General features: G+C 43.2%; 1 pseudogene; it reads right to left on the bottom strand.

Moving 5' to 3' along the window:
• The window catches only part of LOC138674576 (transient receptor potential cation channel subfamily M member 7-like), a 240,306-nt pseudogene that overhangs the window by 178,535 nt on the left and 45,120 nt on the right, over positions 1-16,651 (bottom strand).

Below are 16,651 nucleotides of genomic sequence, written 5' to 3'. Positions count from 1 at the left end.
GAGCCACGAGGAGCACCTGGGGAGATAGGTGAGTATCGGGGGTGTTATGACCTGGTGGTTAGGAGCACCCGGTACGACCTGATAGTTAAACTCACACAGGACAAGCTCTGGGATGTGGGAGCTCTGCTGACCGCAACCCCTAATCCTATCACACAACTAGAAATAGCCGTGGAGCGTTCCTGACTCTCCCTAGACGCCTCTTCACAGCCTAAGAGCTAGCTAGCCCTAAAAACTACAAAAGACCACGCAGAGTGTGCAAAAAGACCTCCGCACCGACTAACGGTGCGGAGATGCCACTCTGCATCCCAGAGCTTCCAGCTAGCAAGACAAAAACATGAGAACCAGCTGGACAAGGAAACAATGAACAAATAATAACTATCAGGAACTTAGCTTCTGCTGGAGAAGACAGTTCACCAGAAAGATCCAAGAGCGAACTGAACCAATGCAGGAACATTGACAGCTGGCATGGAGTAACGATCTGAGTGGAGTTAAATAGAGCAGCCAACCAAAGGATAAACCACGTCACCTGTGTAAGGAACCTCAGAAGCAGCAGCTTCACTCACAGCCACCAGAGGGAGTTCATGGACAGAACTCGCCGAAGTACCATTCACGACCACAGGAGGGAGTTCGACAACAGAATTCACAACAGTACCCCACCCTTGAGGAGGGGTCACCGAACGCTCACCAGATCCCACAGGCCGATCAGGATGAGCCAAATGAAAGGCACGAACTAGATCGGCAGCATGAACATCAGAGGCAAAAACCCAGGAATTATCTTCCTGACCATAACCCTTCCACTTGACCAGGTACTGGAGTTTCCGTCTCGAAACACGAGAATCCAAAATCTTCTCCACCACATACTCCAACTCCCCCTCGACCAACACAGGGGCAGGAGGATCAACGGAGGGAACCATAGGCGCCTCGTATCTCCGCAACAACGACCTATGGAACACATTATGGATGGCAAAAGAAGCTGGAAGGTCCAAACGAAATGACACAGGATTAAGAACTTCAGAAATCTTATATGGCCCAATGAAACGAGGCTTAAACTTAGGAGAGGAAACCTTCATAGGAACATGACCAGATGACAACCAAACCAAATCCCCAACACGAAGTCGGGGACCAACACAGCGCCGGCGGTTAGCGAAACGTTGAGCCTTCTCCTGGGACAATGTCAAATTGTCCACCACATGAGTCCAAATCTGCTGCAACCTGTCCACCACCATATCCACACCAGGACAGTCCGAAGGCTCAACCTGCCCTGAAGAGAAACGAGGATGGAAACCAGAATTACAGAAAAAAGGAGAAACTAAAGTAGCTGAGCTGGCCCGATTATTAAGGGCGAACTCAGCCAAAGGCAAGAAGGACACCCAATCATCCTGATCAGCAGAAACAAAGCATCTCAGATATGTTTCCAAAGTCTGATTAGTTCGTTCGGTTTGGCCATTAGTCTGAGGATGGAAAGCCGAAGAAAAAGACAAATCAATGCCCATCTTAGCACAAAAGGACCGCCAAAACCTCGAAACAAACTGGGAACCTCTGTCCGAGACGATGTTCTCTGGAATGCCATGCAAATGAACCACATGCTGGAAAAACAATGGCACCAAATCAGAGGAGGAAGGCAATTTAGACAAGGGTACCAAATGGACCATCTTAGAGAAGCGATCACAAACCACCCAAATGACCGACATCCTTTGAGAAACAGGGAGATCAGAAATAAAATCCATGGAAATATGCGTCCAGGGCCTCTTCGGGACCGGCAAGGGCAAAAGCAACCCACTGGCACGAGAACAGCAGGGCTTAGCCCGAGCACAAGTCCCACAGGACTGCACAAAAGAACGCACATCCCGTGACAAAGAAGGCCACCAAAAGGATCTAGCGACCAAATCTCTGGTACCAAAGATTCCAGGATGACCAGCCAACACAGAACAATGAACCTCAGAGATAACTCTACTAGTCCATCTATCAGGGACAAACAGTTTCTCCGTAGGACAACGGTCAGGTCTATCAGCCTGAAACTTCTGCAGCACGCGCCGCAAATCAGGGGAGATGGCAGACAAAATTACCCCCTCTTTAAGAATACCCGCCGGCTCCTGAACACCCGGAGAGTCAGGCACAAAACTCCTTGACAGGGCATCAGCCTTCACATTCTTAGATCCCGGAAGGTATGAAACCACAAAATCAAAACGGGAGAAAAAGAGCGACCATCGAGCCTGTCTAGGATTCAACCGTTTGGCAGACTCGAGATAAGTCAAATTCTTGTGATCCGTCAAGACCACCACGCGATGTTTAGCTCCTTCAAGCCAATGTCGCCATTCCTCGAATGCCCACTTCATGGCCAACAACTCTCGATTGTCAACATCATAATTGCGCTCAGCAGGCGAGAATTTTCTAGAAAAGAAGGCACATGGTTTCATCACCGAGCCATCAGAACTTCTTTGCGACAAAACAGCCCCTGCTCCAATCTCAGAAGCATCAACCTCGACCTGAAACGGGAGCGAAACATATGGCTGGCACAACACAGGGGCAGAAGAAAAACGACGTTTCAACTCCTGAAAAGCCTCTACAGCCGCAGAGGAACAATTGACCACATCAGCACCTTTCTTGGTCAAATCAGTCAACGGTTTAGCAATACTAGAAAAATTAGCGATGAAGCGACGGTAAAAATTAGCAAAGCCCAGGAACTTCTGCAGGCTCTTCACAGATGTCGGCTGAGTCCAATCATATATGGCCTGAACTTTAACAGGGTCCATCTCGATAGTAGAAGGGGAAAAAATGACACCCAAAAATGAAACCTTCTGAACTCCAAAGAGACACTTTGACCCCTTCACAAACAAGGAATTCGCACGAAGGACCTGCAACACCATTCTGACCTGCTTCACATGAGACTCCCAATCATCCGAAAAGACCAAAATGTCATCCAAATATACAATCATGAATCTATCCAGGTACTCTCGGAAAATGTCATGCATAAAGGACTGAAACACAGATGGAGCATTAGAAAGCCCGAATGGCATAACCAGGTACTCAAAATGGCCCTCGGGCATATTAAATGCTGTTTTCCATTCATCACCCTGTTTAATTCGCACAAGATTATACGCCCCTCGAAGATCAATTTTGGTGAACCAACTAGCCCCCTTAATCCGAGCAAACAAATCAGACAGCAGCGGCAAAGGATACTGAAATTTGACTGTGATCTTATTAAGAAGGCGGTAATCAATACAAGGTCTCAAAGAGCCATCCTTCTTGGCCACAAAAAAGAACCCTGCTCCCAATGGTGACGACGACGGGCGAATATGACCCTTCTCCAAGGATTCCTTTATATAACTTCGCATAGCGGCGTACTCTGGCACAGATAAATTAAACAGACGGCCCTTAGGAAACTTACTACCAGGAATCAAATTAATAGCACAATCGCAATCCCTATGAGGAGGTAAGGCACCGGATTTGGGCTCTTCAAATACATCCCGGTAATCTGATAAAAACTCAGGGACTTCAGAAGGAGTGGAAGGCGAAATTGACAACAATGGAACATCACCATGTACCCCCTGACAACCCCAGCCGGACACATACATAGATTTCCAATCCAACACTGGATTATGGACCTGTAGCCATGGCAACCCCAAAACGACCACATCATGCAGGTTATGCAACACCAAAAAGCGAATATCCTCCTGATGTGCAGGAGCCATGCACATGGTCAATTGAGTCCAGTACTGAGGCTTATTCTTGGCCAAAGGCGTAGCATCAATTCCTCTCAATGGAATAGGATACTGCAAGGGCTCCAAGAAAAAACCACAGCGCCTGGAAAACTCCAAGTCCATCAAATTCAGGGCAGCGCCTGAATCCACAAATGCCATAAAAGAATAGGACGACAGAGAGCAAATCAGAGTAACGGACAAAAGAAATTTAGACTGTACCGTACCAATGGTGGCAGACCTAGCGAACCGCTTAGTGCGCTTAGGACAATCAGAGATAGCATGAGTGGATTCACCACAGTAAAAACACAGCCCATTCCGACGTCTGTGTTCTTGCTGTTCAGCTCTGGTCAAAGTCCTATCACACTGCATAGGCTCAGGCCTATGCTCAGAGAATACCGCCAGATGGTGCACAGCTTTGCGCTCACACAAGCGCCGATCGATCTGAATGGCCAAGGACATAGACTCATTCAGACCAGCAGGCGTGGGAAATCCCACCATGACATCCTTAAGGGCTTCAGAAAGACCCTTTCTGAAAATTGCCGCCAGGGCACACTCATTCCACTGAGTAAACACAGACCACTTTCTAAACTTCTGACAGTACACCTCCGCTTCATCCTGACCCTGACACAAAGCCAGCAAGATTTTCTCTGCCTGATCCACTGAATTTGGTTCATCATAAAGCAATCCAAGCGCCAGAAAAAACGCATCAACATCACGCAATGCAGGATCTCCTAGCGCAAGGGAAAATGCCCAGTCTTGAGGGTCACCACGCAATAAAGAAATAATGATTTTTACTTGTTGAACGGGGTCACCAGAGGAGCGGGGCTTCAAAGCTAGAAACAGTTTACAATTATTTTTGAAATTCAAGAACTTAGATCTATCCCCAGAAAATAAATCAGGAATAGGAATTCTAGGCTCTAACATAGGATTCTGAACCACAAAATCTTGAATGTTTTGTACCCTTGCAGTGAGATGATCCACACAAGAGGACAGACCTTGAATGTCCATATCAACACCTGTGTCCTGAACCACCCAAAGGTTTAGGGGAAAAGAAAGACAAAACACAGTGCAAAGAAAAAAAAATGGTCTCAGAACTTCTCTTATCCCTCTATTGAGATGCATTAATACTTTGGGCCAGCTGTACTATTATGACCTGGTGGTTAGGAGCACCCGGTATGACCTGATAGTTAAACTCACACAGGACAAGCTCTGGGATGTGAGAGCTCTGCTGACCGCAAGCCCTAATCCTATCACACAACTAGAAATAGCCGTGGAGCGTTCCTGACTCTCCCTAGACGCCTCTTCACAGCCTAAGAGCTAGTTAGCCCTAGAGATAGAAAATAAAGCCTACCTTGCCTCAGAGAAATTCCCCAAAGGAAAAGGCAGCCCCCCACATATATTGACTGTGAGTAAAGATGAAAGTCACAAACGCAGAAATGAAACAGGTTTCAGCAAAGGGAGGCCAGACTTACTAAACAGACAGAGGATAGGAAAGGTATCTTTGCGGTCAGCACAAAAACTACAAAAGACCACACAGAGTGTGCAAAAAGACCTCCACACCGACTAACGGTGCGGAGATGCCCTCTGCATCCCAGAGCTTCCAGCTAGCAAGACAAAAACATGAGAACCAGCTGGACAAGGAAACAATGAACAAATAATAACTATCAGGAACTTAGCTTCTGCTGGAGAAGACAGTTCACCAGAAAGATCCAAGAGCGAACTGAACCAATGCAGGAACATTGACAGCTGGCATGGAGTAACGATCTGAGTGGAGTTAAATAGAGCAGCCAACCAAAGGATAAACCACGTCACCTGTGTAAGGAACCTCAGAAGCAGCAGCTTCACTCACAGCCACCAGAGGGAGTCCATGGACAGAACTCGCCGAAGTACCATTCACGACCACAGGAGGGAGTTTGACAACAGAATTCACAACACGGGGGGCTATCTGGGACCCCCTTTCTCTGTCCTCTGATGTGCGATCACATCGGAGGACAGAGAAATTAAAAAGAGATCGCGGTTTGTTTGTTTTTGCGATCGCCGGTAAACGGTTAATTACCGGCGATCGCAAATGCGGGGTCGGTAAAAAAAAACCCCGAATCATGTTCTCTGGGGTCTCGGCTACCCCCAGCAGCCGAGACCCCGGAGAAAATCCGACTCTGGGGGGCGCTATTCACTTTTTCCACAGCGCCGTTAATTAACGGCGCTGTGGTTTAAGTACCCTTAGCGGCCGCCGTTAAAAGGCGTATTGGCGGTCGCTAAGGGGTTAATCTTCAAGTCAATTGCTAATCCTTAAGGGACATTTGCCAGTCACAGACATGTGATATTTGATCATTTTCCTCAATAAAAAAACAAAGTCTGATATTTTTGACTCATTTGTTTAATTTGGTTGGCTTTACCTACTTTTATGACTTTTGTAAAAATTTGATGTAGTATTAGGTCAAATTTATGCAGAAATATGGAAAATTCTGAAGAGTTCGCAAACTTTCACTGTATGTGTTCTACCCAAATTTTTTATGCATAGAACACGTACCAGTTATAGCCTATGTGGATATTGACATGTGCGTATTCTTTTGTGAACCAAGTGTCAGTGTTTTTTTAAGACAAGTTTGTTTTTAATTCAATTCATGGATCAAATCAAATTGTTTTGATAGATGCTATCATTTTTTTTCCATGCAAGTAAAACTAATGAAACACTAAAAACTGACACTCTGACCAAGCATTGATGATAATCTGATCCAGCACACTAATCGAATTACGGTAGGTCCATTTTTTCACATATAAGAAAGAAAAGCATGTCTGAATGAGGCTCAAACAAATAAAGTTGCACTCTAGTGATAAAGCATGTAAATATGTAATATATGAAATATGAATAGCAATACTGCTCTAGATAATAAGAAAAAATAGAGACGCTTAGCACATAATTTGGCCAATTCATGTATGCCCAGCAACCAATGACAAGTTGGTCTCAGTTCTGCTAGGAATCTACGTGTCTAGTGTGAATACCTCTCTTAAGCTGAAAGAGAGTCTCCAGCCTGTGGTGGTTTTAATTGCAGCATGATCCTATCTATCCAGAAATTCAGGCTTCAGCCTAAGAGAGGTATTCACACTAGACACTTAGGTTCCCAGCAGTTTTGAGACCGCCTTGTTGTTGGCTGCTTGGCTGAATTGGCCAAATTATGTGCTAATAAGCGTTTCTATTTCTTCATATTATCTAGAGCAGTATTGCTATTCTTATTTCATATATTACATATATACATGATTTACAGTAGCACTACAGAGTGTAGCTTTATTTGTTTGTTGTACATGGAGGTGGCTACTTCTAGTTCGCACCTGTACACACCAGTTTACTGATTTGGAAGTGCCAGTCAATGTTTAGAATGAGGCTCATGCCTGACAAAAACAAAGCATGTTTACGCAGATTACCATAGGCCCTGACATCTGCCGAGGTTTGTTTGCTGTTGATTCTGGCCTAACCTAAGCATGAAAGTTATGTGATTTAAATAGGATCTGTCACCAGGTCAAAAGTGGTTGGTTGTTGCCATTAGTTAATTCTCACTGATTGCATGAATAATACATTATTTTTAAGGCTCCAGAGATAAAGAGTCAGGAACTTTTTATCTCATGCTAACTCTTATGGTCTTCACCAATGGGCAGGCTCACAGGTTTCACTTGGGGGTGTTTGTCTTCGGCTAATCTGCATTATTATCCTGTGAGCTATGCCTCTTTCAAGGACCATAACAACTACCACTAGAGAAAGTGGCCTGATAGCTATGGAGCAATATGGTGGGCTAGAAAAAAAATGGAATACTAGAGGGAGCAGTGGGAATAAAATAACAGTAAAATATGCCCTACTTTGACCTGGTGACAGGTCCCCTTTAAAAAAAAACAACAAGTCAGGCTTTGTAAATCAACAATACTTTCAGAGTCCCTGAATCTAAATTGTATGATCATATCTTACATCTACTAAATGCAAGTATTTCAGTCACAGACCACATATTGTCATTTAGAGACTAACAACTCTCCTGTAAATATCATTAGATACTGACTTTTTAGCAGTGATGTAAGGATTGCGACATCAATATCTTGTTGTTCTTCTGGCCCAGCATGGAACACAGTTATCTACAACAGGCAGATATAAAGATAAAAAACATTAATTAGATTTAAATGGAATCTGCCAACAGATTTTTGCTATGTATTCTGAAAACAGAAGGAGACACATCCCTGAATTCTGTGTTTCAGGCTCTATCACCTGTCAAAGTGCTGCTGTTGAGATTAATATTGCTGGACCAATCAGGCAACTAAGCAGCTCACTGTCTACGGACTTTGTACACAGAGAGCCTGGTCAGGGCAGAGTTAGCTGTGGTGTGGGTGGGCTTAGCTGTGGTGTGGGCAGAGTTAGCTGTGGTGTGGGTGGGCTTAGCTGTGGTGTGGGCAGGGTTAGCTGTGGTGTGGGTGGGATTAACTTTCTCAGCTCTGCTTAATTTCTGAGTCTAAAAACTCTGATTGTGTTAGAACCGCTGTACCCAGTAATCTAAGTGATACATCGTTATATTCAGATTCTCTTTTCCTACATTAAACTGCTCTCAGATGAGGTAGCAAAAACCTGCTGAGAGATTCCCTTTAATATTTAAAAAAAAAATTTTTAGGAAGTTATAACATTGAAAATAGTGTAAACCGGTGATGATTCCCAGAATCTTTAATAGTTATCCATTGATATTAGCAGTTCATTGTATTGCACAAATTTAAATACATAAATAGGAGTATGGGAAAAATGAATATGTATGCAATGAGTATATGTGTGCATCAGTGATTGGAACATTTGTAACTCAAACAGAGGTACAGTAAGTGGACCAGGTAGGAAAGCAACCTACAGTGTCAAGCCTAGCTATAAAAAAGGAGACCGTCCTTAAAAGGTTTGTCTCCCAAACAAAGTACATTTTAATTAATAAATCTTGGAATAATAAAAATGTTTCACAACTGGATGTGTTAAAAAATATTCCTGTGCTGAGATAATGTGCCCCTGCCATGTACTGTGTAATGGCCGTGTCTGACCGTGCAGTGTTGCTTCACTTCATGAGCTGAATGTACCGCATCTACAGGCAAGGTGAGGAAGTAAAAGAGTATACAGATAGGACAGCACAGGATCACAGCTGATTCTTTCTGTGAGTTAAAATATGTTTTTGAACAGGCAGGGAAATGTTTTACCTCACAGAATGTAGCAGCTGTGAACCCCTGCTGTAATATCTATATTTTTTTTGCTTCCTCCCCTGGTCTGGAGATGTGGAATGAACAGACCATGTCCCTGCACGGTCAGACACAGTCATTACACAGTACACAGCAGGGGAACATTTATAAGATTATCTCAGCACAGGAACATTTTATTCTAACGCATCCAATTGTGGAAATTAGTATTAGTCCAAGATCTATTGATTAAAATGTACTTTGTTAATGGGAGAATCACAAAACATGCCCCATGACAGTGAATAATCTTCCCTTTAAACTATACCTTCAATTAGACGGATACATCAGTAATAATATGATCATAAGTTTTCCCACTATTGGGGCTGCAGCTAATAAGGAGCTATTTCAATAATTTGTAGTTGCCTGGCAGCACCGTCCTATTGAAATCAATTGGTTGAATGTGTAATGCATGGAAGTGCAGCTGAAAATGGACAGAAAGCACACATAGGGCATTACCCAGCTACATGAGTTTTTAGGTGTGGTATTTGCACACCTTTTGAAAAAGCTTAGTAAAATATCTAGCTGCTTCTCCGCTAGTTAGAAGAGTTTAACGTGGATTCGGAAACAGAACAGGAAACATTGAAAATGCTGCCCTGCTGGTGGAAATAAAGAATTCCGAGATCCTTAATGGTCACATAGTATGCGGTTTATCCTCAACACGTTTGAAGTCATGCTAACTTTTTCCTCAGGTGAACAAGAAAATAGAGGGAACAGCAGTGAGGTGTCATTTTAAATAGCTCTGTCATTCAAAAAATATACTACTACTATATTTCTTGTGTTACTGATGTGTTTTGCTCTGGCAAAAATTAAAAGACCACTGCAAAATGTCCAGTTTGTCTGATTTTTCTCTTTATAGGTATATTGTTCAGTAAAATGTAAATTGTTTTTTTAATCTATAAACTTCTGACAACATGCCTCCGAATTTCCAAGCAATAGATTTTGTATTTTTTTCTGAAAAGGAGAAATGGTCAAAATTAAAAAAAACAAACAAACGCAGTGCTTTCAGACCTCAAAAAATGCCAAGAAAACAAGCTCATAAATCATTTAAAAACAACAATACTAATGTTTTAACTCAGGAAGAGTTCAGAAATCAATATTTTGTGGAATAACCATGATTTTTGATCACAGCTTTCATGCATCTTGGCATGCTTTCCACCAGTCTTTCACATTGCTTCTGGCGCAAAAATTTAAGCAGTTCTTCTTTGTTTGATGGCTTGTGACTATCCATCATCCTCTTGATTATATTCCAGAGGTTTTCAATGGGGTTCAGGTCTGGAGATTGGGCTGCTCATGACAGGGATTTGATGTGGTGGTCTCTTAATTTTTGCCAGAGCTGTATATATCTTACTCCTCATACTTATTTAATTAACATTAAAACAGAAACACATGAGCTGTGCACACAGTAAACAGGCCTTTAGGGCATGGTTCACACCACCAGGAGACAAAGCACACAAAAAAGGCACAGTAAAACAAAAAAAATACTTTGTTGCAAAAAAATAACAGTGAACAGCAAGTGCTAATAAAAAGGTGGAAAGACACAGGGTATTTGGTTAATACGTTTTTTGCAAAAAATGTATATTAACCCCTCTGTGACCTTAGACGTACTATCCCGTCGAGGTGCCCTGGGCTTATCTGACCCTGGACGGGATAGTACGTCATAGCCAATCGGCCGCGCTCACGGGGGGAGCGCGGCCGATCGCGGCCGGGTGTCAGCTGCTTATCGCAGCTGACATCCGGCACTATGTGCCAGGAGCGGTCACGGACCGCCCCCGGCACATTAACCCCTGGCACACCGCGATCAAAGATGATCGCGATGTGCCGGCGGTGCAGGGAAGCACCGCGCAGGGAGGGGGCTCCCTGCGGGCTTCCCTGAGCCCCCCGCAGCAACGCGATGTGATCGCGTTGCTGCGAGGGTCTCCTCACCTCCCTCCCTGCTCGAGCCCCGGATCCAAGATGGCCGCGGATCCGGGTCCTGCAGGGAGGGAGGTGGCTTCACAGAGCCTGCTCAGAGCAGGCACTGTGAAGCAGCCTGCACTCCTATCAAATCAGTGATCTGACAGAGTGCTGTGCAAACTGTCAGATCACTGATCTGTGATGTCCCCCCCTGGGACAAAGTAAAAAAGTAAAAAAAAAATTTTCCAAATGTGTAAAAAAAATAAAAAAAAATATTCCAAAATAATGAAAAAAAAATAAAAATATTATTCCCATAAATACATTTCTTCATCTAAATAAAAAAAAAACCAATAAAAGTACACATATTTAGTATCGCCGCGTCCGTAACGACCCGACCTATAAAACTGTCCCACTAGTTAACCCCTTCAGTAAACACCGTAAGAAAAAAAAAAAAAAAACGAGGCAAAAAACAACGCTTTATTATCATACCGCCGAACAAAAAGTGGAATAACACGCGATCAAAAGGACAGATATAAATAACCATGGTACCGCTGAAAGCGTCATATTGTCCCGCAAAAAAAGAGCCGCCATACAGCATCATCAGCAAAAAAATAAAAAAGTTATAGTCCTGAGAATAAAGCGATGCAAAAATAATTATTTTTTCTGTAAAATAGTTTTTATCGTGTAAAAGCACCAAACCATAAAAAAATGATATAAATGAGGTATCGCTGTAATCGTACTGACCCGAAGAATAAAACTGATTTATCAATTTTACCAAACGCGGAACGGTATAAACGCCTCCCCCAATAGAAATTCATGAATAGCTGGCTTTTGGTCATTCTTCCTCACAAAAATCGGAATAAAAAGCGATAAAAAAAGTCACGTGCCCAAAAATGTTTTCAATAAAAACGTCAACTCGTCCCGCAAAAAACAAGACCTCACATGACTCTGTGGACCAAAATATGGAAAAATTATAGCTCTCAAAATGTGGTATTGCAAAAAATATTTTTTGCAATAAAAAGGGTCTTTCAGTGTGTGACGGCTGCCAATCATAAAAATCCGCTAAAAAACTCGCTATAAAAGTAAATCAAACCCCCCTTCATCACCCCCTTAGTTAGGGAAAAATAAAAAAAAATGTATTTATTTCCATTTTCCCATTAGGGCTAGGGTTAGGGCTAGGGTTAGGGCTAGGGCTAGGGTTAGGGCTAGGGTTAGGGCTAGGGTTAGGGCTAGGGCTAGGGTTAGGGCTAGGGTTAGGGTTAGGGTTAGGGCTAGGGTTAGGGCTAGGGTTAGGGCTAGGGTTAGGGCTAGGGCTAGGGTTAGGGTTAGGGCTAGGGTTAGGGCTAGGGTTAGGGCTAGGGCTAGGGTTAGGGCTAGGGTTAGGGCTAGGGTTAGGGCTAGGGTTAGGGCTAGGGTTAGGGTTAGGGTTAGGGCTAGGGTTAGGGCTAGGATTAGGGTTAGGGTTAGGGTTGGGGCTACAGTTAGGGTTGGGGCTAAAGTTAGGGTTAGGGTTTAGATTACATTTACAGTTGGGAATAGGGTTGGGATTAGGGTTAGGGGTGTGTCAGGGTTAGAGGTGTGGTTAGGGTTACCGTTGGAATTAGGGTTAGGGGTGTGTTTAGATTAGGGTTTCAGTTATAATTGGGGGGTTTCCACTGTTTCGGCACATCAGGGGCTCTCCAAACACGACATGGCGTCCGATCTCAATTCCAGCCAATTCTGCGTTGAAAAAGTAAAACAGTGCTCCTTCCCTTCCGAGCTCTCCTGTGTGCCCAAACAGGGGTTTACCCCAACATATGGGGTATCAGCGTACTCAGGACAAATTGGACAACAACTTTTGTGGACCAATTTCTCCTGTTACCCTTGGGAAAATACAAAACTGGGGGCTAAAAAATAATTTTTGTGGGAAAACAAAAAGATTTTTTTATTTTCACGGCTCTGCGTTATAAACTGTAGTGAAACACTTGGGGGTTCAAAGTTCTCACAACACATCTAGATAAGTTCATTGAGGGGTCTAGTTTCCAATATGGGGTCACTTGTGGGGGGTTTCTACTGTTTAGGTACATTAGGGGCTCTGCAAACGCAATGTGACGCCTGCAGACCAATCCATCTAAGTCTGCATTCCAAATGATGCTCCTTCCCTTCCGAGCCCTCCCATGCGCCCAAACGGTGGTTCCCCCCCACATATCGGGTATCAGCGTACTCAGGACAAATTGGACAACAACATTTAGGGTCCAATTTCTCCTGCTAACCTTGGAAAAATACAAAACTGGGGGCTAAAATATAATTTTTGTGGAAAAAAAAATATTTTTTATTTGCATGGCTCTGCGTTATAAACTGTAGTGAAATACTTGGGGGTTCAAAGCTCTCACAACACATCAAGATGAGTTCCTTAGGGGGTCTACTTTCCAAAATGGTGTCACTTGTGGGGGGTTTCTACTGTTTAGGTACATTAGGGGCTCTGCAAACGCAATGTGACGCCTGCAGACCATTCCATCTAAGTCTGCATTCCAAATGGCGCTCCTTCCCTTCCGAACCCTCCCATGCGCCCAAACGGTGGTTCCCCCCCACATATGGGGTATCAGCGTACTCAGGACAAATTGGACAACAACTTTTGTGGTCCAATTTCTCCTGTTACCCTAGGGAAAATACAAAACTGGGGGCTAAAAAATAATTTTTGTGGGAAAAAAATTTTGTTTTATTTTTATGGCTCTGCATTATAAACTTCTGTGAAGCTCTTGGTGGGTCAAAGTGCTCACCACACATCCAGATAAGTTCCTTAGGGGGTCTACTTTCCAAAATGGTGTCACTTGTGGGGGGTTTCAATGTTTAGGCACATCAGTGGCTCTCCAAACGCAACATGGCGTCCCATCTCAATTCCTGTCAATTTTGCATTGAAAAGTCAAACGGCGCTCCTTCCCTTCCGAGCTCTCCCATGCGCCCAAACAGTGGTTTACTGCCACATATGGGGTATCAGCGTACTCGGGACAAATTGGACAACAACTTTTGAGGTCCAATTTCTTCTCTTACCCTTGGAAAAATAAAAAATTGGGGGCAAAAATATAATTTTTGTGAAAAAATATGATTTTTTATTTTTACGGTTCTGCATTATAAACTTCTGTGAAGCACTTGGTGGGTCAAAGTGCTAACCACACATCCAGATAAGTTCCTTAGGGGGTCTACTTTCCAAAATGGTGTCACTTGTGGGGGGTTTCAATGTTTAGGCACATCAGTGGCTCTCCAAACGCAACATGGCGTCCCATCTCAATTCCTGTCAATTTTGCATTGAAAAGTCAAATAGCGCTCCTTCCCTTCCGAGCTCTCCCATGCGCCCAAACAGTGGTTTACTGCCACATATGGGGTATCGGCGTACTCAGGACAAATTGGACAACAACTTTTTGGGTCCAATTTCTCCTGTTACCCTTGGTAAAATAAAACAAATTGGAGCTGAAGTAAATTTTTTGTGTAAAAAAGTTAAATGTTCATTTTTATTTAAACATTCCAAAAATTCCTATTAAACACCTGAAGGGTTAATAAACTTCTTGAATGTGGTTTTGAGCACCTTGAGGGGTGCAGTTTTTAGAATGGTGTCACACTTGGGCATTTTCTATCATATAGACCCCTCAAAATGACTTCAAATGAGACGTGGTCCCTAAAAAAAAATGGTGTTGTAAAAATGAGAAATTGCTGGTCAACTTTTAACCCTTATAACTCCCTAACAAAAAAAAAAATTGGTTCCAAAATTATGCTGATGTAAAGGAGACATGTGGGAAATGTTACTTATTAAGTATTTTGTGTGACATATCTCTGTGATTTAATTGCATAAAAATTCAAAGTTTGAAAATTGCGAAATTTTCAAAATTTTCGCCAAATTTCCGTTTTTTTCACAAATAAACGCAGGTACTATCAAAGAAATTTTACCACTATCATGAAGTACAATATGTCACGAGAAAACAATGTCAGAATCACCAGGATCCGTTGAAGCGTTTCGGAGTTATAACCTCATAAAGGGACAGTGGTCAGAATTGTAAAAATTGGCCTGGTCATTAACGTGCAAACCACCCTTGGGGGTAAAGGGGTTAAGCTGCTCTACCTAACATCAAGGTATACCCATATTAGAGCAATCCTAACAAATGTATGTAATCCCTATCTGATGTATTTAAAAACCTGGTCATATGTATAATACCTGTATGGGAAGGATTCAGAAAGGTAATGCCCAATGTGGACACGCAGCATAGAACGACTTTTATGTGCACGGCTCACAAGGAGTAGTGGAAACCTCTCTAGTAGTGTTGAGCATTCCGATACCGCAAGTATCGGGTATCGGCCGATACTTGCGGTATCGGAATTCCGATACCGAGTTCCGATACTTTTGTGGTATCGGGAATCGGTATCGGATCCATATTAATGTGTAAAATAAAGAATTAAAATAAAAAATATTGATATACTCACCTCTCCGGAGGCCCCTGGACATCACCGCTGGTAACCGGCAGCCTTCTTTGTTTAAAATGAGCGCATTTAGGGACTTCCATGACGTCACGGCTTCTGATTGGTCGCGTGCCGCTCATGTGACCACCACGCGACCAATCAGAAGCCGTAACGTCATTCTCAGGTCCTAAACTCCTCATTCTAGGAATTTAGGACCTGAGAATGACGTCGCGGCTTCTGATTGGTCGCGTGGCGGTCACATGAGCGGCACGCGACCAATCAGAAGCCGCGACGTCATTCTCAGGTCCTAAACGCGCTCATTTTAAGCAAAGAAGGCTGCCAGTTACCAGCGGTGATGTCCAGGGGCCTCCGGAGAGGTAATTATATCAATATTTTTTATTTTAATTCTTTATTTTACACATTAATATGGATTCCAGGGCCCGAAGGAGAGTTTCCTGTCCTTCAGACCCTGGGAACCATCAGGATACCTTCCGATACTTGGTGTCCCATTGACTTGTATTGGTATCGGGTATCGGTATCGGCGATATCCGATACTTTTCGGGTATCGGCCGATACTATCCGATACCGATACTTTCAAGTATCGGACGGTATCGCTCAACACTACTCTCTAGTCTTGTAGAAACAAGAAAACAATAGATTAACCCCTTTACCCCCAAGGGTGGCTTGCACGTTAATGACCGGGCCAATTTTTACAATTCTGACCACTGTCCCTTTATGAGGTTGTAACTCTGGAATGCTTCAACGGATCCCAGTGATTCTGACATTGTTTTCTCGTGACATATTGTACTTCATGATAGTGGTAAAATTTCTTTGATATTACCTGCGTTTATCTGTGAAAAAATGGAAATTTGGCAAAAATTTTGAAAATTTTGCAATTTTCCAACTTTGAATTTTTATGCAATTAAATCACAGAGATATGTGCAGCGCTCCAGAGACCTGGTCGTTGCAATAGTATCGCTCTGCCACTAAGGGGAGTGATGGTACGTCTGATGGCACTAAAGGAGTTCATCTGACCAGTAGTGTTGAGCATTCCGATACCGCAAGTATCGGGTATCGGCCGATATTTGCGGTATCAGAATTCCGATACCGAATTCCGATACTTCCCGCGTATCGGATACCGGAATCGGAAGTTCCCAGAATTCAAACAGAACGCAGCAGCCAATGAGGAATGATTGGAAGTGTGGGCACATCCTGTTTAGCATGGTGGGCATGTAAGTACTGGCAAGGCTGTGATTGGCTGCTGAAATACATAGTAACATAGTAACATAGTTAGTAAGGCCGAAAAAAGACATTTGTCCATCCAGTTCAGCCTATATTCCATCATAATAAATCCCCAGATCTACGTCCTTCTACAGAACATAATTGTA

This window comes from Ranitomeya imitator, chromosome 4 (assembly GCF_032444005.1).
Source record: "Ranitomeya imitator isolate aRanImi1 chromosome 4, aRanImi1.pri, whole genome shotgun sequence".
NCBI lineage: Eukaryota > Metazoa > Chordata > Amphibia > Anura > Dendrobatidae > Ranitomeya > Ranitomeya imitator.
The sequence above is the reverse complement of the archived record's forward strand: the minus strand, read 5'-3'. Positions and strand labels throughout refer to the sequence as shown.